Source organism: Phyllobates terribilis, unplaced genomic scaffold (assembly GCF_046119375.1).
Source record: "Phyllobates terribilis strain yellow unplaced genomic scaffold, ASM4611937v1 Scaffold_2__4_contigs__length_985480577, whole genome shotgun sequence".
Classification (NCBI taxonomy): domain Eukaryota; kingdom Metazoa; phylum Chordata; class Amphibia; order Anura; family Dendrobatidae; genus Phyllobates; species Phyllobates terribilis.
This window is the reverse complement of record NW_027362762.1, coordinates 759,884,694-759,907,758: the sequence shown is the minus strand read 5'-3', so window position 1 is coordinate 759,907,758 and position 23,065 is coordinate 759,884,694. Positions and strand designations below refer to the sequence as shown.

At 47.4% G+C, this 23,065-nt stretch overlaps 1 protein-coding gene across 1 annotated transcript in view; it reads left to right on the top strand.

The window, feature by feature from the left end:
* The first annotated feature begins 5,252 nt into the window (after window positions 1-5,252).
* CLDN34 (claudin 34) overlaps window positions 5,253-23,065 on the top strand; it is a 42,009-nt gene continuing 24,196 nt past the window's right edge. The window contains exon 1 of the mRNA XM_073670725.1: window positions 5,253-5,574. The gene's annotated coding sequence lies outside the window, so the exon portion shown is untranslated. The remainder of the gene's footprint in view (window positions 5,575-23,065) is intronic.

The window sequence follows — 23,065 nt, the reverse complement described above, 5'->3', positions numbered from 1 at the left end:
GGTTCTAGAACAAGCCAGTCTCCTGTTCCAGTGTTAGGAGCAGGAGGTCAGTTCTGCTCAGGAGAGCATTGCAGAAGGGTCCATGCTCCTGACTCCAGTGCTTGGAGCAGGAGTTCAGTGGAGAGAGAGGCCCAGGAGGAGAGAGTGAGAGAGGACGGGAGCAGAGGGAAAGGCTCCAGAGACAGAGGGGATCCCAGGGGCACGGTGAGTGCGGATGTCACCCGTGCCCCCAAATTCACACTGATGTGGAGGGATCAGTCCGCAGAAGGGGACAGGCCCCACACTAGTGGAGAACAACCAGGCTCAGATAGCCAACCGGAGGCTGCAGCATTTTCAAGGTGTTGCAGCCAAAACCCACAATTACATCGCTGAAAAGGTGGCCACATTGGGTCCAGGGGACTGCAGGTCACCCGACAAGGCCCGAGGCCACTGGCTTGGGACACTGATTGTGAGGCGCAGGGCAGGAGGGTGAGAGCCAGCGCAGTGAGACGACCAGGAATGGTACATAGAACGGGGTCCCGTCCAAGTGCTCCTAAAATGCCTGAGAGTTTGCTGGATCACTACCCTGGAGGACACAGGATGACATGGGCGGTTGCACACCTGTGACTGTAACCTGAGGAACTTAACAACTGTGAGTAAAACCTGAAGACTGCACCCCACTGTGTCCGTGAATAATTGCTGCGCCATCACCTGCATTACACCTCACCAACAACATCTACCTCCACAATTCTTCATATACTGCCCTGGAGCTTAGCTCTGCCTGTGGAGAGCTGAACCAACTCTGCTGCGTCACCATCAGCTCCAGTGGATCTGCACCGCAGCGGCGGCCCCATATAGCCACATACCACAGGTGGCGTCACAAACATTATCTCTAAAAACTTTATTCCCCTATCCTTTAATTAGTTGACCGCTAAGGGCAACGGACCGGGTCACTGCCACCGTGACATCCCCAGCACCGACCGGCCTGGCTACCGAGTACCCCACGGCCCCAGGGGGCGCGTCAACTTGGCGTCACGAACAGGATGAACCGACCCGTTGCAACGGGTCCTGTGTGCCACAAAGACTGTGTATAACTGTATAAAATACTGAGTACCCCACGGCCCCAGGGGGAACGTCATGTATAGGTTTAACTGTTTATTTGCTTTAATAAAAATGCATTAACTATTTTTTTTCATTAATCATCCTATATTTGTGTGCAATTTTTCCTTCTATTAGGGGAGGTTTCATTTGAAAATGATTTTGCATCTATAATATAATAACAAATAAAAATTAAGGTCCTATTAAGCATTGTTATTAAACAGCCCTGGGGGGCTGGCAGGATATGGAGGACCAATAATCCCCATGTTGGTTATTATATTTTTAATTTTAACATTTATGTCTTTCAATTTTCAAAGAATGATTAATAGTAGAAAGAAAACTGGGGGTTATCTTATATTTGAATATTTGCCTAATCGCATATTACAAGCAAAAATATTTCACCATCATCAGAATACTTTGCAACCCACATATTGGATATCATTGGTAAACACGACAATCACAAAAACAGACCAAGTAAAAGCACACCATCATTAGAATATTATGAGCAAGTTTATAAAGATGTGTTTGCAAAAAAATGATTTTATTTTTGTTATTTTATCACTATTTATTTTGAAAATGATGAAATGTTGCGTTTTTCAAATTGACCACTAGGTGTCAGCAGCAGAGGCTACACTTTCTATTCCATCCACTCGTATAGAGATAACCAGAACCCTGATCTCCGAGCCTCCACAAAGCAAAGTGAGGATGCGCAGCTAGCTGGAAGCCATCCTCATAGACTTTCATATTTTTCATGGGTACAATATTAGGAAACAAGACTTTTTATTTTACTGGGAAGAATTTTTTTTTCTCAAAAAACCCCCCTGAAATTTTGGCATAGTTTTTCATTTTTTTAAGCCGTTTACCACGTGGGATAAAAACTGGAATAATGGTATGGACAAAATTATTGGTACCCTTCTGTTAAAGTAAAAAAAAAACAATAGGCACTGAAATTACTTGAAACTGACAAATGTAAATTTCAAATTCAATTTACTATATATCAACTAATGAGAATCAGACTTTGCTTTTGAATTGTAGTTCAACAGAAAAAAAATGCTTTTATACTTCACTTTTGTGTCTGTGAACAGCTGATGTGACTAGTTTTGTCTCATCTGTCTAAAGGACATTGTCCTGGAAGCTTTGTGTCTTATCGATATGCATTTTGGTAAATCGCAGTCTCGCTTTTTTATGATTTGCTTTCAACAGTGGTTTCCTCCTCTGTCGTTTTGAAGTCCACTTTGGTCCAAACCAGCGATGGATGGTGCGATCTGACACTGATGTACTTTGACCTTAAAGTTCACCTCTAATCTCTTTGAAAGTTGCTCTGGGCTCCTTGGTTGCCATTCGTAGTGTCGGCCTCTTCATCAATTTTCATTTTCCTCTTGCGGCCACTCCCAGGGACGTTGACTACAGTCCCATAGACTTTAAATTTCTGAATAATATGTGCACCTGTAGTAACAGGATCATCAAGCTGTTTGGAGATGGTCTTATGTCCTTTACCTTTAACATGGTTGTCTATAATCTTCTGAGATAGCTTTCTCCTTAGATTTCTGATGTCCATGTTCAGTGTGGTCACCACCATGATGCCAAACAGCACAATGACTACTTTTAACCATTTAAATAGGCAGACTGACTGATTACATGTTTTTAGACACTTATTATGCTAATTACAGGATACACCTTAGTTTAACATGTCCCTATGGTCAAATTATATTCAATCTTTTCTAGGGGAACCATCATTTTGTCCAGGCCATTTTCATTTGTTTTTTTTTTGTTGAACCACATTTTAAAAGAAATATCTGATTTTCATCTGTTAATTTTCAATAAATTTAACTTGAAAACTTCAAGTTATTTCACTGACCATTGTGGGTTTTTCTTAATAAAATAAAAGAGTAACAACAATTTTGTTCATGTTTAGTTCAAGTCATTATGGATTGTATGATATAGAAGAAAAAGATCAGCTCATCCAGATATGAAGAGTCAATGCAGGAAAACTTTCAGTGCCATAGGAAACTCAAATAAAAAAGGACGGGAATTCCAGCATCAAAATCTTCAATAAAAACGCTCTTTATTGGAAAAATAGTTAAAAAGCCGCAATTCTAAAGCCGATTGTAGCTAGCAAACGCGTCTTAGGCAGGTGTCTTTAGTCATTGTCTTTAGTCAGAGCTGTCTGAAAAGTTTTTGTTAGCTTCAGTCGGCTTTTGAATGATGACTTTTTAACTACCGTATTTTTCGGACTATAAGACGCACTTTTTTCCTCCAAAATTTTGGAGTAAAGTGGGGGGTGCTTCTTCTAGTCTGAATGGCTGTGGGTGGTGGGGTTGTGGGGGGGCAGCAGTGGCGGAGGAGCGGGGCACAGGAGGCAGGAGCCGCCTGCTGCAGCCCACACTGTGCCCACTACTAAAGAAAATGAATATTCACTGCTCCCCATGACCATCGGAGTGGAGAGGGGTGAATATTCATGCACTTTAATAGTGGGCACACTCCCGGCCGCTGCAGGAGCCGCGCTGTGGGTACAGTGTGCGCGCTATTAGGGAAAATGAATGGTCACTGCTCTCCAAGCACACAGTCTCAGCGTGGGGAGCAGTGACTATTCAGGCACAGCATCTCACAGTGTGAGGGCACATGGCGGTTCCAAGCATACCATGATTGGGGATTGCTGTGCCATGCATACCAGGAAGAGGGATGAACGGTGCCATGCATACCAGGAAGAGGGATGAGGTAGGCCATACATACCAGGAAGAGGGATGAGGGGTGCCAAGCATTCCAGGAAGAGGGATGAGGGGTGCCATGTATACCAGGAAGAGGGATGAGGGGTGCCATACATACCAGTAAGAAGGATGAGGGGTGCCAAGCATACCAGGATGAGGGATGAGGGGTGCCATGCATACCAGGAAGAGGGATGAGGGGGCCATGCATACCAGGAGGAGGGGGCCATGCATACTAGGAAAAGGGATGAGGGGAGCCTTGCATACCAGGAAGAGGGATAAGGGGTTCCATACATACCAGGAAAAGGGGTGCCATGCATACTAGGATGAGGGGTGCCATGAATACCAGGATGAGGGGGCCATACATTCCAGGATGAGGGGTGCCATGCCTACCAGGATGGGGATCAGGGGGTGCCATGCATACCAGCATGAGGGATGGGGTACCATGCATACCAGGATAGGAATGAAGTACCATGAATACCAGGATGGGAAATTGGGGTGCCATGCATACCATGATGTTGGATTGTTGGGGTGCCATGCATACCAGGATGGGGATGAGGGGTGCCATGCATAGCAGGAAGAGGATGAGGGGTGCCATGCATACCAGGATGGGGGCCACGTATAACAGGAAGGAGGGGGCATATATACCAGGATGGGGGATATTAACAGAATTGGAGCACATTACCCCTATACAGAGTCAGCAGCAGACCCCCTCCCCCTTAACAGTGCATCAAGACCACATATTTTGCTTACATTTTTTTTCTATTTTCCTCCTCTAAAACCTAGGTGCGTCATACTCCAAAAAATACAGTATTTTTACAATAAATGTTGTTTTTATTGAAGATTCTGATGCTGAAATTCCCTTTTCATTGTATAGTTCATGTCATTATCGATGCAGCAATACCAATTATTTTTTTTATTTTTAAGAGGCTTTGTTTTTTACAATGAAAATTTTTGGGGAGTAAAAAAGTGATTTTTGATACCTTTTAACCCTTTTTATTTTATTATATTTTTAAATACTTTATAAAATTTTGTACAATATTTATTATACCTGCCTGGTGGCTTTAACATACATCATTTCATCTCTTATACAATACACTGCAGTACTAATGTATAAATATACCTGCCAGCCAGAATTCTACTAGACTCATAAGCTTCAGTAATTGGCAGACCAGGAGGCCATTCTTGGGGCTCAGACATAACAATACATTGCCACCCCTGATCATGTTGCATGGGGTCATTGTGGTGACAGTGGGAGCTTCGTCTATGTCAAGTGTATACTCCTTGAGGCTATGGAGACCGATGGCATGGGTCAGAGTGAAAACAAACACAATATATCACGTCTCAATAAGTATATTGTAGCAATCAGGATTTAGTAATTAATGTTAGGCAAACACAGTCTCTAGAAACAGATCTGATGTCTTGTACGAACAGATAAGTATTCAAGGTCCAGAAATGCAAAGTCCAAAGATACGGAGCTCGGACTGGGCTCCTTGCGGGGAGCAAGCCGCAATGGAGATAGATGCAGGGCAGATCAGAACGAGTTGAATCTTCAGACGAACGGTAGATAAGTAGCAGACGGGGAACCCCGATGATGAGAAGAGGCAAGTACAATACAAATCCTCCAAGCTTGGCAACAGGTGAAGCACGAGATGCACAAGCAAAGGTATAGTGGACGGAGTCCCTTTATATATCCAGCAAACAAGAAGCAGGAAATGTCAGACAGGAAATAAGATGGCCCCCGTGAAGCTGTCAACTCCATCTTGGATAACGGCAAAACCAGGCAGAACAGGTATATGGTTCAGATCCTTACAGTCTACGTAGATGCACTGGTCGCTATTGACCACGGCATCTAAGGAGTTTTTTATTGGCTAGAATCAGAAGCTTCTCTGATTTAGACTGTTAGGCCACAGCCCCACTATCAGTATTTGGTCAGTATTCGGTCAGTATTTTTTCTCAGGAGTGGGAGCCAAAACCAGGTGAGGAACAATCAGAGAAAAGGTATAATAGAAACAAGTCACCAATTCTGCATTAATCACCCACTCCTTGGAAAAAATACAGACCGAATACAGCCCAAATATGATAGTGGCCTTACAATGGGAATCCAGCAGTCAATCAAGTGATCGCATGATTACTGCTTATGAGCTCATACAATTACTGTGATATACAGGTAAGCGACGATGCCTTAACTAATTGCAATCTAAAACATACCTGTATGTCATGGTGATCACAGAGGCTCGGTCGTGCTCATGTGATCACTGCTAAACAGACTGATCCCTTAAGTGTTTAAAGGGAATCTGTCAGTAGAATCAACCCTGCTAAGCCGTCTATATGAGCATGAAGGTCATAGGAAATTGAATAAATGATACTTTGATGTCAGCAATGTGATGTCTTATTCCAGAGAAAGCCATGGTTTTCTCATATGTAGAGTAAATGAGCTGTTCTAGGCAATGGTCCGGACACGGATCAGCATCAGAATCTTACTCCAGAGCTTAGCTATATAAATATAAATGTAAATGTTCGTTTGTTCAAAATCTTAAATCTTCAAAAGTTCTTAACTGATTGCTTTGAAATTTTGACACAACGTTGCATTCGAATACACGCATGTTTTTATATACCTACTATGTTTTTATATACCAGCTGTTGGACGTAAAAGCAATAGCGAGAGGGGGGTGTTACAAGCTCAGTCCCAGGCTGACTCTCCCCAGCCACCCAGATTCTCCCCCCCTTAGTGACATCTCATTCATAAACCCTTCTCCCTCTCCTTCATTCGCCTCAGCCACTGCCTGTGCTCTGCTCCTTTCATGTCCCCTGTGGGAAGGAGAATGACGAGATCGTCTGTTCGAGGCTGAAAGACGCTGCTGCTCATCACCGCCTCTGCTCTCCGGCACCGCTGTTGCGGCTTCTTCTCCGGCAGGTAAGTCTTATTTCCGACTGCGCAACAACAAGCGGGAGAGAGAGGCTGCACGGAGAGGCGCATGCCACGGCCTTCAGTCTGGGTGCTGAGCTGGGCCCGAGCCTTGCAGCAGTGGGCGGATAGCGAGTGACTGCAAATACCACTGTGCCACTGATGGGAGCAGCGCTGTGATCTGGCCGATACCGGCCCGGGACATGACAAGCGGATCATCCCCTCCTCCTCTGCCGCCTGCCTTCATCTCTGCGCCCCCTCCTGTCACATTCCCTCTGTACTAGGGAATTGCATAACTAGCAATCCCTGACATGACCGGCTCCATTGTGACACCTGACAGCAAATACCGACCTCTGTAATGACCTGTGCAAAGTACAGGCCTGCAGGGGTCACAGGGTACAGGCTGCCACCATGCCTGCCTGATGGGCACAACTATCAACAGCACCAGCATTTCCCCATCTGATATACTGTAGATATATCTATATCTAAAAATGTAACTACAGGGTGGGCCATTTATATGGATACACCTAAATGGCCGACCTTAAAATGGCCGCCATGGTCACCACCCATCTGGAAAAGTTTTCCCCCTCCCATATACTAATGTGCCACAAACAGGAAGCTGATATCACCAACCATTCCCATTTAATTTAGGTGTATCCATATAAATGGCCCACACTGTATATATTGTGGCAAGACGACTCGCTTGGCCGCTTCCGGAAGTAAACTCAGGAACCCGGGTGTTCTCGGGTTCCTGCAACTCCAGCAAAATAAACATGGCCTTACTGGCAAAATGACAAAACAAAAGATAAATGATAGTACAGTCCATATGCGTATGGGATTGGCCCACACAGGTTGTAGTCCCAGCCTTCAGCTCAGTCCTGAGCTGAAGCTTTCCCAGTCTGGAGACCTTGTCTCTCCAAACCACAACAACAGAAAAAAAAATAGTGACTGAGCTTTTAAGCTTGCTCAGCCACACCCTGAGGGGAAGTAGGGGAATGGCCTCCCACCCGCTTTGCCATTCCCATAAAACCACACCCTTTAAGAGAGTTAACCCCCAGCATATAACATGCTGGCAGAAATTTAGTAGGTTTCAGTTCACACAGGAGAGCAACCTGAGTGACACATACCTCTCCTCGTATGTCACACCAGTGACTATATATATATATATATATAATCTATATAAATAAAAATGAACGTTGCATTCGAATACACACATGTTTTTATATACCTACTATGTTTTTATATACCAGCTGTTGGACGTAAAAGCAACACACGCTATACCCCAACAAAAATGATTGTATACCCACAAGCATTGTGAAATTAAATATTTTAGAAATGTGCACTTTCTCTTTTCTTTCTTTTCCATTTAACCAGACTGAGCCACAGCAAAGCGTGGCGGGGTACAGGTAGTTATAAATAAAAGGAGTTACCAGAGTGAAACATGTCACTAACACAGAACAGTAGAACTGAACTTTGTCTTCTTACAAACACTTTACAGCTGCAGCTCTCTGAGCTCTGCTGTATTGCAGCAATATTGCAGCTCTGTCTGCCTGGGAGATGGAAGCTGAGAGGAACCTGCAGATGTGTCAGGTATAATCACACACAGCTCTCATGAGAGCAGAGAGTGGCCATTACATATCACACTGGTAACTCCCCCTTCATGTAAAATAATCTCTGGAGGCAGAATCTCAAGCTAATCAGTGTCTGGTTCATAGCCCTTTACAGCTCATTCACATATAAGAAAAACACGTGTATTTCTCTGGAATAAGACATCAGATCACAGATATCAAACTATCATTTTATTCAACTTCCTATGTGCTACATAGCCATATAGATGGCTTTGTAAGGTTGATCTTACTGACAGATTCACTTTAAGGACACACTAATTGAAGCATTAACAATGCTCTGCTCTTTTAACCATCATATAACCATCATTTTGAGTTATCTTAAAGGGGTTGTCTGATCTTCTAATAAAATTCTGCATTCAGTCTATATGACAGCAGGCTTCTGAATCCATACAGCACTCAAACCACACGTCAGAATTCAACAGCGGGTAGTCATGTGACCTCAACTATGCAATTTGCATACTTCCAGCCACATTCCGACTAGGCCTACTTGGCCTTGCTCAATTCACTTGTATTGAGCGAGGAAGCGCATGTCTAGTAGGCTTGAGGCCGCATTTATGAAAATCGCACACTGTAAGGACTTATGCATTCAGGAGTCTACAGTCACATAGAGTGACAGCAGACTTTTTAGCAGAAGTCAAGAAAACCTCTTTAAGAATACTTTCATCTGGAACATAATACAAATTCTAACAGTCTATTCAGTAGGACTATCAGCTGTGTATCCACCAGACTTCTGCACAACACAACTGATGGTCCCAACCCCATTTATAAGGCAAGAAATCCCACTTATTAAACCTGACAGGGCACAGCTGTGAAGTGAAAACCATTTCCGGTGACTACCTCTGGAAGCTCATCAAGAGAATGCCAAGAGTGTGCAAAGCAGTCATCAAAGCAAAAGGTGGCTACTTTGAAGAACCTAGAATATAAGACATATTTTCAGTTGTTTCACACTTTTTTGTTAAGTATATAATTCCACATGTGTTAATTCATAGTTTTGATGCCTTCAGTGTGAATGTACAATTTTCATAGTCGTGAAAATGCAGAAAAATCTTTAAATGAGAAGGCGTGTCCAAACTTTTGGTCTGTACTGTATATGGTGCGGCAATTTCTTTTGTTCTGTGGTTCAGTTACCTCCAGAGACTTCTCTTATCTGTGTACACAAATGATATATAGAGCAGATTAATTCAGTTCATCAGACCCCTAGGTTCCATTATGTTTTATAGCTCGAGCGAAGTCCACATGTAATGGATATTTCTACATTCAGTATGAGGGCAATAGTAGTAATGACCATGAAGTAACTTCAGAAATATATGATTGTGACGCACCCCTGGGCCTGTGTCGCGCAGGGTTGCGCACGCGGGAGCTTACCCGGAGCCGGATCTGTTGAGGGTTGTAGTCTCGTGGCGGTGACCCGGTCCGTGCCCAGGGAGTCAGACTAAGTGGCGCTGTATTAGCGGTAGATGTTGGACGACTACGCCACCCGTTGAGTACAGCTAAGGAGCTGCTGCTGCAGGGCAGACCGCTGAGGCCGGTGGTAGGATTGTGCAGCGTGATAGTATAACCCCCAACGGGAGGGGTATGGCCTCAGGGCAGCCGACGTGGATGATGGGGGTAGCAGGAACCACTCAGAGACGGTACGGTGTAGTTCAGGGTCTTTACTGGTGACAACGATAGACCCTCCCGGAGTACTGGCTAGCGATTGGGGCCTGGTCAGTCCTTGAGCAGATGGGATCTCTCCTGGCCAGGCGGAGTTGTAGGCCTCCCAAACTGACTGTACTCTTCTGGCTACCTTGCTAGAGGCGGGTATAAGTAGCCCACGTCCCTGAGTGTACCGTGTGGTGCTCACCCGTATGGCCGGTGACTCGGGGCCTTCTAGTAGCTTCCGCTCCCCGACGGCGGTGCTGGTCCCATGCGTGTGACCGTGCCTTCGGGTTTCTTGGCCAGAGGACCTGAAATCCCCTGCCTGACGGATTCTGCTGCTGGGTAGGAGTTAGTCCCCACAGCCTCGGACTCCGGGTCCGGTAAGAAATCTTCTCAGTCAGGGCGAGCTCTGCAGCTGCCAGCCCCTGACTCCTTGTAACACTGCTCCCACAGAGCTCCTGTTGTTTCTTCCCATAGCTGCTTCTCTTCTCTGTCTCTACTTCTGGCATGGCCCAGGAGCTGGGCCCAGCCGGAGCCACAGCTCCCTGTCAGCCCTCCTGGCTGAACTCTCCCTCTGAACTCTCTAACCCTGCCTCAGCCCCAGGTTTATATAGGGGAAGTCCTTCCCCTCCCAGGACTGGGCAGGAGGTGTGGCATGCATAGGATTCCTGACCAAGAGACCTCCCACCTGCTCTCAGACATAACATTGCATTACTGTGGAAACCAGACCCCTGGGGTGCCACAATTGCATCTAAAAATATTGGCACCATGAGTCACAAAGGTATGCACTATTTCCTATGTAATGAATTCAAGATGTTATTAGGGTAAATCTAGCATACAAAACGTCATCGAGCATACACAAGTTATAGGTTTAAAGCATGATGTATAGTCCAAGACTTATAAGGTTTGGATGGTCCGACTCCCACATATCAGTTATCAGTTAATATGGGAAAATATTCTAGAGAATGTCGTCCACCACAATAGAATAATATGTCAGTAATAAACAGCGCAAGGTGAAAGGTTAAAACATAACTTTTACTTTTATGTTTAAAATATATACGGTACATATCTCAATCAGAAAAAGAGATCCCATATGTTTGTAACTGAACCGGTGGATCCCTTCCTAGTGAAATGATGGCTCTACAAACAATACAACATAGTGATAGAAACAAATAGTATTAAAATGCCAAAACTGACAGTGGTCAGAACCATTTGTATATATGTAAACCAATAAATGCACATGACATCATGAATCTGATATAGACAGTGGACATCTATCATCAGTACAGATGGTGTCCTTAGTCACACACTATAGTCAGTCTCACTCATTCAGATGTCCAGGTGTTAGGGTACAGGGAATCTCAACAATATTCCAGTCCTCCAAGATACAATCAGGCCCTGTATGTCCCTATAGATGCCGTCATTGTCCTAAGATCACCATTGACTCCCGGCCTCTTAAGCGCAATCCACAGCTGACCCTGTATATAGGAGGCTCTATGCTCTTCCTATGAGCTTCCAGCACGTTATCTCCTCTTGAGGAGAATGCAGCACAATGTCTATGTTACGGGTCCGGGTGGTGGAACCTCTGTGCCAAGGAGCAAGGAGGGACCCAGAGGGGCGTGACTAAGTATCCACCCGAACCGACCCTGGTCATACGGCAGCTAACGACACCGTGACCAGGGAGGATCCGGGCTGAGGGACCAGGTGCTACTCTGGGGACGACCTTGTAAGACAGCAGGTGGCTCCCAGGTGAGCGGGCAGACAGACGAGGCGGGTAACTGACAGGTAACTGGTGGGCGCTCCCAGGTGAGCGGACTGACGGACACAGCAGGTAACAGGCAGGTAACTGGTGGACGCTCCCAGGTGAGCAGGCAGACAGACGAGGCAGGTAACAGGTGAGCGCACCAGGTGAGCAGGCTGGCAGGCTCGGCAGGTAACGGGCAGATAACAGGCTGGCAGGCAGGACTAGAAGTCAGGCTAGCAGCGGGACCTGATGGCTGAAGCACAGATCAGACACAGTGCAAACAACTTTGCTCGGGCACCTCCATTTTGGAGGAGGTGCCTTAAATGTGGGAAGTCCTCTGGCCATTGGCCGGGGACTCTTTAGGAAGACGCGCGCTGTCCCTTTAAGAGGGGGGGGAGTGCGCACGCGCGCGAACTAAGCACTCTGCAGGAGGAAGAACGCGCACCGGCCACAGCAGGGAACGGAGCGCAGGGAGAAGCTGCGCCAGGAGCCGGGGGGCGAGAGAGACGGTGTCCCTGTCTGACATGGGGCAGGGACGCCGCTGCGCCGACAGAGACAGGAGCGCTAGAGGGGCCCACGTGAGGAGCGCAGAGGTGAGAGGGACGGCGTCCCTGCCTAGCAGAGGGCAGGGACGCCGATGCTACAGTACCCCCCCCCCCTTACGCCCCCTCCTCTTTAGGCCAGAAAGAAATTTATCAAGGATGAGCGGGGCATGGATGTTCTCCCGAGGCTCCCACGTTCTCTCCTCAGGACCAAACCCCTTCCAATCCACTAGAAAAAAGGTCTTTCCTCTTACCCTCTTGGTGGCCAGAATGCTCTCTACTTCAAACTCGTTTTCAATGGAAACCAGAGCAGGAGGCGTACCTGAAGACTTGGAAAAAGAGTTAAGTACCACGGGTTTGAGGAGAGATACATGGAAGGAGTTGGGGATCCGCAAGTTGGCCGGGAGTTTCAATTTATAGGCCACCGGGTTGATTTGCTTGATAACTTCCAGTGGGCCAATGAACCGGGGCCCTAACTTGTAGGAAGGAATCTTGAGCCGGACAAATTTGGGCGAGAGCCAGATCTTATCTCCAGGACGGAATTGGGGAGGATCCAGACGTCTCTTGTCAGCCTGTCTCTTCATCCGCTCGGAGGACAGAAGAAGTGCGGATCTGGTACTCTCCCAAATGGTGGAGAATTTGCTAACAAGAGATTCCGCGGCCAGATTGTCCACCGAGGCGGAGGCGGGAAACGGGATCCGGGGATGTTGGCCGTAGACTGTAAAAAATGGGGATTTGGAAGAGGATTCGCTCTCATGATTATTGTAGGAGAATTGGGCCCACGGTAAAAGATCCACCCAATCGGAATGGTGGGCATTAACAAAGTGCCGGAAGTAACTAGTTAAGATTTGGTTGATCCGCTCTACTTGACCATTGGACTGTGGGTGATAAGCAGAAGAGAAGTCCAAGGTGACCCCCAGCAGTTTACACGTGGCTCTCCAGAAGCGAGAGGTGAACTGAACCCTTCGATCGGACACGATGTGGAGAGGAAGACCATGGAGACGGAAAATATGATGAATAAAGTCCTTAGCCAACTCAGATGCAGACGGAAGACCCGGCAGGGGAATGAAGTGGGCCATTTTAGAGAAGCGACCAGCGACCACCCAAATGACCGTACAACCAGCAGAGACAGGGAGATCCGTTATAAAGTCCATAGCGCTGTGTTGCCACGGGGCAGCAGGTACGGGAAGAGGCAGAAGGCAGCCGGCTGGCAGATGTCTAGGAACCTTGTTGCGGGCGCAGGACGCACAGGTCGAGACAAAGTTTATTAGCTCCTTGCACAGGGTAGTCCACCAGTAATGCCGGGCAATAAGCTGGAGGGTCTTCTTTTGGCCAGCATGGCCGGCTAGCTTAGACGAATGTCCCCAGTGCAGAACCTTCTCTCGATCAGGTACTGTCACGAACCTCTTACCAGGTGGAAGACGATTCAGATCCAAGGGAGCCACTTGCATTACCTTGGCGGGGTCGGTGATGTGCTTAGGCTCCTCCTCTAGATCGGAGAACAGAAAGGATCGGGACAAGGCATTGGCTTTGATATTTTTGTCTGCCAGGCGGAAATGAAGAATGAAATCAAAGCGGGCGAAGAACAAGGACCTCCGGGCCTGGCGCGGGTTAAGTCTTTGGGCACTCTGGAGGTAAGCCAAGTTTTTGTGGTCCGTATAAATTATTTCCGGGTGAAGAGCCCCCTCGAGCAGGTAACGCCACTCCTCCAGTGCCAATTTAACGGCTAACAATTCTCAGTCTCCTATAGAATAATTGCGCTCAGACGAGGAGAAGAGTTTGGAGAAGAAGCCGCAGGTTACCATTCTCCCGGATGGCGACTTTTTGGTGAGCACCGCTCCGGCTCCGGAGGAGGAAGCATCTACTTCTAAGAAGAATTGTTTGTTGCAGTCCGGACGGTGCAGCACAGATGCAGAGGCGAAAGCTTGTTTCAAAGAAAGGAAGGCCTCTTCAGCCTCGGGCGGCCATTCTTTGGGACTAGCGCCCTTACGGGTGAGCGCAGAGATAGGGGCAATCCGGGAAGAGAAGTGCGGAATGAAGAGGCGGTAGTAATTGGTGAAGCCCAAGAACCGCTGAATAGCCTTCAACCCCTCCGGTCGGGGCCACTTCAGGATGGCAGAAAGTTTCTCAGGATCCATTCGTAGGCCGATCTGGGAGATGACGTAGCCCAAAAATGGAAGTGAGGACTGCTCAAAGAGGCATTTCTCAAATTTTGCGTAGAGGTGGTTCTGCCTGAGCCTGAGCAGGACCTGACGAACGTCCCTCCGGTGTGTGGGAAGATCCGGAGAGAAGATCAAGATGTCGTCCAGGTACACCACCACGCAGGAGTAGAGAAGGTCACGGAAGATGTCATTGACCAACTCTTGAAAGACGGCGGGAGCATTACAGAGGCCGAAGGACATTACGAGATATTCATAGTGGCCATCCCGGGTGTTGAATGCCGTCTTCCATTCATCCCCCTGGCGGATACGGACCAAGTTATACGCCCCACGGAGATCCAGCTTGGTGAAGATTCTGGCACCCCTCAGACGGTCAAATAATTCAGGAATGAGCGGAAGGGGGTATTTATTCTTCACCGTGATCTGGTTAAGGCCTCTATAGTCTATACAGGGACGGAGTGAGCCGTCCTTCTTTTTGACGAAGAAGAAGCCTGCTCCCGCCGGGGAGGTAGATTTCCGGATAAATCCACGGGCCAGATTTTCCTCGATATATTCAGACATGGCCCGGGTCTCGGCAGCGGACAACGGGTAAATACGCTCACGGGGTGGAGTAGCGCCGGGTACCAGGTCGATTGGGCAATCGTATGGTCTATGGGGGGGTAATGTCTCTGCTTCTTTCTTGTTGAAAACATCAGCATAAGACCAATAAGGAGCCGGTAGACCGGGTAGATTGGCTGGAGTAGGAGAAGGATGAGCAGGACGAACGGGAACTAAACAAGTCTTATGACTGTCCTGCCCCCAGCGAAGGACCTCTCCGGTCTGCCAATTCAGCACGGGTGCATGTCTCTGGAGCCAAGGAAGGCCTAACAAAAGGGCGTCAGAGAGTCCAGGTAGAACATGGAAGAGGATCCTCTCAGAGTGCAGCATTCCCACCTGCAGAGTCATGGGTTCGGTGATGAGTTGGATGGTTAGTGGTAAGAGCCCCCCATCCACGGAGACGACAGATAAGGGTTCAGCCAAAGGTTTAGTGGGAATGCGGTATTTCTCTACCACGGACTGGGAAATGAGGTTTCCGGCAGCTCCAGAATCGAGTTGAGCTAGTTCAAAGTAGCGGTTCTCCCCGCAGATGATAGAGACCGACAGCATTAGAGATGGAGGGGGTTTACTTTTGTCTAGGACGACCTCTCCGAGCGATCCTAGACACTGGCGTTTCCCGGCCTCTCCGGGCAGGAACGGATCCGGTGCTCCTTACTGCCACAGTAGAAACAGCTCCCCTCGGCACGGCGTGACTCTTGACGGGTTTTGACCATCATGGTCTGGTCGAGCTGCATGGGCTCTGGCGAGTGCGCCCGGGGAGTTACAGAGGAAGAGACGGGTCTCTGGAAAGTGGGAGCAAGGCGGGGAAACCTCTTCTCACGGTTGACCTCTTTGGTACGCTCCTGGAACCGGATGTCAATCCGGGTGGCAAGTGTTACTAAGTCATCCAGGGAGGTTGGAATGTCCCGACCGGCGAGTTCATCTTTAATCCGGCCGGATAGGCCTTCCCAGAAGACGGACACTAGGGCCTCGTTATCCCAGGCAAGCTTGGAAGCAAGGGTACGGAACCGTATGGCATATTGGCCCACGGTGAGACTCCCCTGGCGGAGGCGTAGCAGAGAGGAGGAGGATGAGGTCTTTCATCCTGGTTCGTCGAAGACTTTCCGGAAAGCCGTGAGAAAGGCTGGCAGGTTGGACACCAGGGGGTCTCCTCTCTCCCACAGGGGATTTAGCCAAGTCAGTGCCTCCCCAGTGAGATGGGACATGATGAAGGCCACTTTGGCCCGGTTGGAGGTGAATTGGTGTGCCAAAAGTTCAAAGTGCAGGGTGCACTGGTTAATGAAGCCTCGTGCCAGACCGGGATCTCCACCAAAACGAGGCGGGGCGGATAGGCGGGGACTGGGAAGGGATGCCATGGTATTGATGGGCAGCGACGCTGCCGGGGTAGGAGTCGTGTGACTGGAAGCAGGTCCCGATGAAGCAGTCAGTGTGTCCAGGCGTGAGTTAACATTACGCAGGTGGCTCAGGATGGACTCCTTTTGGGACCTCTGACGGGATAGTTCATGGCATAGGTCTGAGAGTGAGGGAGCTTGGGTGCCACCGGGTTCTATGGCCCGAGCAAACTGTTACGGGTCCGGGTGGTGGAACCTCTGTACCAAGGAGCAAGGAGGGACCCAGAGGGGCGTGACTAAATATCCACCCGAACCGACCCTGGTCGTACGGCAGCTAACGACACCGTGACCAGGGAGGATCCGGGCTGAGGGACCAGGTGCTACTCTGGGGGCGACCTTGTAAGAGAGCAGGTGGCTCCCACGGGTCAGATTGCTGGGACTGACCGGAATGGCAGATGGACACGGCAAGCAGGCGGAAGTCTCTGGTAGCCGACAGGTGGTCACAGTTCGAGAAAGCAGGGCAAGTAGCAGTCTTTAGGTTTACCAGGAAAGTGGTCACAGCAAGTGACGGCAGGGTCTCCAGGCAGGCTGACAGGAAACAGGCAGGTGCTCCCAGGTGAGCGGGCACACAGACGAGGCGGGTAACTGACAGGTAACTGGTGGGCGCTCCCAGGTGAGCAGACTGACGGACACAGCAGGTAACAGGCAGGTAACTGGTGGACGCTCCCAGGTGAGCAGGCAGACAGACGAGGCAGGTAACAGGCAGGTAACAGGTGAGCGCACCAGGTGAGCAGGCTGGCAGGCTCGGCAGGTAACGGGCAGATAACAGGCTGGCAGGCAGGACGAGAAGTCAGGCTAGCAGCGGGACCTGAGGGCTGAAGCACAGATCAGACACAGTGCAAACAACTTTGCTCGGGCACCTCCATTTTGGAGGAGGTGCCTTAAATGTGGGAAGTCCTCTGGCCATTGGCCGGGGACTCTTTAGGAAGACGCGCGCTGTCCCTTTAAGAGGGGGGGGAGTGCGCGCGCGCGCCCTAAGCACTCAGCAGGAGGAAGAACGCGCGCCGGCCACAGCGGGGAACGGAGCGCAGGGAGAAGCCGTGCCAGGAGCCGGGGGGCGAGAGAGACGGTGTCCCTGTCTGACATGGGGCAGGGACGCCGCTGCGCCGACAGAGACAGGAGCGCTAGAGGGGCCCACGTGAGGAGCGCGGAGGTGAGAGGGACGGCGTCCCTGCCTAGCAGAGGGCAGGGATGCCGATGCTACAGTCTATAGGTTAAAAGGAAGATCACCTAGCCATACTGCCCTCATAGTAATAAATACATCAACTCAGGCTCAAGTATATATCACATCATTAATCGGTATGTATTAACAAAAATTATAGAAAGGTGAGAAGAAAAAACTTACAAACAGCGTGTTGTGTTTTTTTATAGCCAAATTACTAGCGCACATTGTTCCGGTCACCTGGGACGCTAATCTCGCGTCATATCTGGTCGCGCTGGAACGCATAACAATACAATTTACAGTACAAGTGACATGCAAAACGCGTTATCATCAGTGTGGCACATGATGCCCGCTGTCATTTTTGGTCACGCTGCAACACATAGCTATGTCATTTCTGGTTCGCGTAAAATGCAAAACGCATCATCATGAATGTGATCACACAATGCTCACTGACCCAAGTGAAAAGCAAGAACTTATCCAGTCCTGGCTTTAACTGGTTATGTAAAGTTACTTTACATGGATAGCCTCCCCTGTATGCATCAATGGGAGGCACAGCATGAAGCAAAGCATGGTCTACATTTCATAGATAAATGGCATATCTTGATATTAGTCGTCATTGCCAATAATCAATCATGTAGGAAAAGGTAAGTATGTAAAATATTCACAGCTATAGATGTATACAAGTGTACAGGAAAACCCCTATACATCTACATATTTCAGAATTGCTCATGGAAAGCAGTTATAATCAAATTGGTTATTCAGTCCAAAGGGTGTCATTGTAGTAAGGTAAAAAAATCCACTTTGTTTCCTGTTGTAGGATCAATTGTTCCTAATTACCTAATTACATCCTCTGGGTGATTTGGCCAAACTAACAATGCCCATGAACTTTAAAGATGTAACTTTTTCACCATGTAAGTATTGACATGTCTGGCCAGAGGGGTGTCACTATTGTATTCAATGTCCCCAATGTGGTCACCAACTCTCTGTCTGAATTTGCGTTTCTTCTTTCCAACATACTCCATTCCACAAATGTATGTTGCCTTATAAATCACCCCTTGGGTGTAACAGTTAATAAAATGATTAATTCTATACTCCTTCCCAGTGACGTTTCCCCTGAATTGGTCGCCTGTTCACAAATGGACACATGCCACACAATTGCTACATTTAAAACACCTTTTTGTGTCTTATATTATCCATGTTAGGCCCACGTGGACACGTTCAGTATTTGGTGAGTTTTTTACATCACTATTTGTAAGCCAAATGGATTTATTAGTGCATCAGGAAAGATTCTAGAGAACGACACTGGACTAAGTTTTGGATTAATAGAGATGACCAAAAAGGGGTCCGGATACTCACAGAGTCAGAAAATAAAAGGGATTTTCCTAAGGGAGTATTCATAGAATAGGGGATACCTTACCGTGTTGCCTGGGGTCCAATCACTGTGATCCCCACCGATTCTGAGAATGGGGCTCAGCAGAGCCTTGTCTGAGAGCTATACTAAAGCATGTGTGTTATCGGCTCATCTGGTGAAGTGAATTCTCTAAGCCATAGGTCATGTAAACAGCATTGAAAGGAGGAGCAGTTCTTGATGGCCAACATGTGAATCACGGAGGACCACGACAGCAGTGAATGCAGGATGGCAGGTAGACAAGTGGAGCAAAAAGCACCAGATGAAGGAGAGGCTGGAGTGGGGATACAACCAGGATCAGTTAATGGTTATCTTGAACTTGCATCAGGGATATGTTTAATAGCAGAGAAGTATGCCATTAGTAAATTGTTGCAGGGATATGGTTAATAGTGGACATGTATGCAATCATGAACTTGTAGCAGAGAAGCATACAATTAAAAAGTTCTAATAGGGATATGGTTAATAACAGGGAAGTATGCAATCAGGAAGTTGTAGCAGAGATGCAGAGATGTGGTTAATAGTGGACATGTATGCAATTAGGAACTTGAAGCAGAGAAGTATGCAATTTGGAAGTTGTAGTAGGGATATGGTTAATAGCAGAGATGTATGCAATCAGGGACTTGCAGCAGGGATATGGTTAATAGCAGGGACATATGTAATCCGGAACTAGCAGAGATATAGTTAGCTGCAGGATAGCAGTGAGGTATTGCCAAATTACTAACTTAATTGCTGAGATGAAGTACACACATAAATAGCAGAAATGTATTGATAAACTGATTTAACCTGCTTTCGGATATGCAGTGCACAATTACATAATAGATATATTTGGAAAACTGGTACGGGACTCCAGGGTTGCTGAGCGTACATGGAAAAGGTCCCACTCCCATGAGCACTTCATCGCATTCAAACAGTCCCTCACTACCTTCAAGTCCACACTCACTGCAGCAAAACAAACATACTTCACATCTCTCATATCCTCTCTGTCTCACAACCCCAAACAACTATTCAACACCTTCAATTTTCTCCTTCGTCCCCCAGTGCCTCCTCCCTCTCCTCTTATTTCAGCCGAAGACTTTGCCTTATTCTTCAAGCAGAAGATTGACACCATCAGACAAAGCTTTTGCCTAAAGCCCCCACAGCCCCTCCCCACACCTACTCAACCCTCTTCCTCCAAAACCACCTTCTCCACCATTTCTGAAGATCAACTTTCCTCTTTACTCTCCAAATCACACCTCATCACCATGCAAACTTGACCCAATCCCGTCCCACCTCATCCCAAACCTTACCACTATCTTCATCTCAGCCCTAGCCCACCTCTTCAACCTGTCACTAACAACTGGTGTCTTCCCCTTATGCTTCAAACATGCCTCAATCACACCCATCCTCAAAAAGCCCTCCCTTGACCCATCCTCTGTGTCTAGCTATCGCCCCATATCACTTCTCCCCTATGCCTCAAAACTACTGGAACATGTCCATTCTGAACTGTCCTCCCACCTCTCCTCCTGCTCCCTCTTTGACCGCCTACAATCTGGTTTCCGACCGCACCATTCTACTGAAACTGCACTGACTAAAGTCACCAGCGACCTACTAACCACCAAATCTAAGCGACACTACTCTGTCCTCCTCCTCCTAGACCTGTCATCTGCCTTTGACACAGTGGACCATTCCCTATTACTCCAGACTCTCTCATCTCTCGGCATCACAGACTTGGCCCTATCCTGGATCTCCTCATACCTAACAGACCAGACATTCAGTGTCTCCCACTCACACACCACCTCCTCATCTCGCCCCCTATCTGTCGGTGTCCCCCAAGGTTCAGTTCTAGGACCCCTGCTCTTCTCCATCTACACCTTCGGCCTGGGACAGCTCATAGAGTCTCATGGCTTTCATTATCACCTCTATGCTGATGACACACAGATCTACCTCTCTGGACCCGATATCACCTCCTTACTAACCAAAATCCTACAATGTCTGTCTGCTATTTCATCCTTCTTCTCTGCCAGATTTCTAAAACTTAACATGGACAAAACAGAATTCATCATCTTTCCGCCATCTCATTCAACCCCCCCAACTGACCTATCTATCAACGTCAATGGCTGCCCACTCTCCCCAGTCCCTCAGGCTCACTGCCTTGGGGTAACCCTGGACTCGGAACTCTCCTTCAAACCACATATCCAAGCCTTTTCCACTTCCTGCCGACTCCAACTCAAAAATATCTCCCGGATCCGCACATTCCTCAACCATGAATCTGCAAAAACACTAGTGCATGCCCTCATCATCTCCCGCCTTGACTACTGCAACCTCCTGCTCTGTGGCCTCCTCTCTAACACTCTCGCACCCCTCCAATCTATCCTAAACTCTGCTGCTCGACTAATCAACCTGTCCCCCCGCTATTCCCCGGCCTCTCCTCTCTGTCAATCTCTTCACTGGCTCCCCATTGCTCAGAGACTCCAGTTCAAAACCCTAACCATGACATACAAAGCCATTCACAACCTGTCTCCTCCATATATCTCTGACCTAGTCTCCCGTTACATACCCGCACGCAACCTCCGATCCTCACAAGATCTCCTTCTCTACTCCCCTCTTATCTCCTCCTCCCACAATCGCATACAAGATTTCTCCCGTGCTTCCCCCCTACTCTGGAACTCTCTACCCCAACGTACAGCATCAGACTCTCGCCTACCGTGGAAACCTTCAAAAGGAACCTGAAGACCCACCTCTTCCGACAAGCCTACAACCTGCAGTAACCACCGCTCCACCATACCGCTGCACGACCAGCTCTACCCTCACCTACTGTATCCTCACCCATCCCTTGTAGATTGTGAGCCCTCGCGGGCAGGGTCCTCGCTCCTCCTGTACCAGTCGCTGTCACATTGTGTTCAAGATTATTGTAATTGTTCTTGTATTATACCCCTTTTTCCCATGTAAAGCGCCATGGAATAAATGGCGCTATAATAATAAATAATAATAATACCTGCTTGTAGAGATGTTGTACAAACTTAACCATTGTTTAACTTTTTATTTCAGAAATCAATAGTACACATGAAAATAAGAAACTTTGGGATATATCTTATCAGTGAAATTTGATTCTTTCTTCTCCTGGACTAATATTTCATTTTCTAAATTCTCAATTCTGGGTTAAAATCTGTCTTGAGTGAAGACATATTTTTACATTACTGAGAAAGGAGATGACAGTTACTACTGATGAAATTCTATATGGAAGGGAGGGGAAAGAGGAGGGATAAGCTAGAGGCAGAGCTCCCTTTTTCTCCCCTGTCCCCTCGCAATAGAATCTCATCAGTAGCAGCTGCCATCTCCTATGTAAGTAATGTACCCCTGAATTGACAATTTGAGAATGAACGACCAGTCCAGGAGGAGATGTTTAAAAGGTTTAAAGGGTTGTTCAGGACCTAAGAATTGACGGTTCATCTCAAAATGAGATTGGTGGGGGTCCGACACTCTCACGAATCAGCTGAAACTGCTCATGCAGCGGCTCAAATTAAGGTTAGGTCCACAAATATGTGTCCATCAGTGTGAACCATCAGGAAGGATATCGAATCATCTGTCCATCATAAGGACCCACTATAATGAGGCGTATACCGCATGGTCTACATCCATTTGCAGTTTACCACTGTATAGTAAAGTGCTGTCTTTCCTATAGTAACATAAAATACATAAGTGCATGCTGACCAGACGGTGGCTGAAGGAACACTCTATGATGCCTGCATCTGGTGAATGGTCGCCTATGGTGACATTACAGTACAGGTTTGAGAGTTATAACTTTTTTATTTTTCTGCTGAAAGAGTTGTGTGAGACCTTGTTTTCTGCGGGATGAGTTGATGTTTTTATTCGTACCATTCTGGACAGCATAATATTTTTGCCTTTCACCGTGCTGTAGAACTGATTAGAAAACTTTATTCTTCAGGTCAGTGCGATCGTAGTGGTACCACTTTTATATAGGTTTTTTCTATGTATTTTTCTTTAGTATACTGAAATCAGTTTTTTATAAACAATAATTTGTTTTTTTCATCATTATATTCTGATAGCTGTAACTTTTCATTTATTTTTGCCGACAGCTATGTAAGAGCTTGTTTTTTGTGGGATGA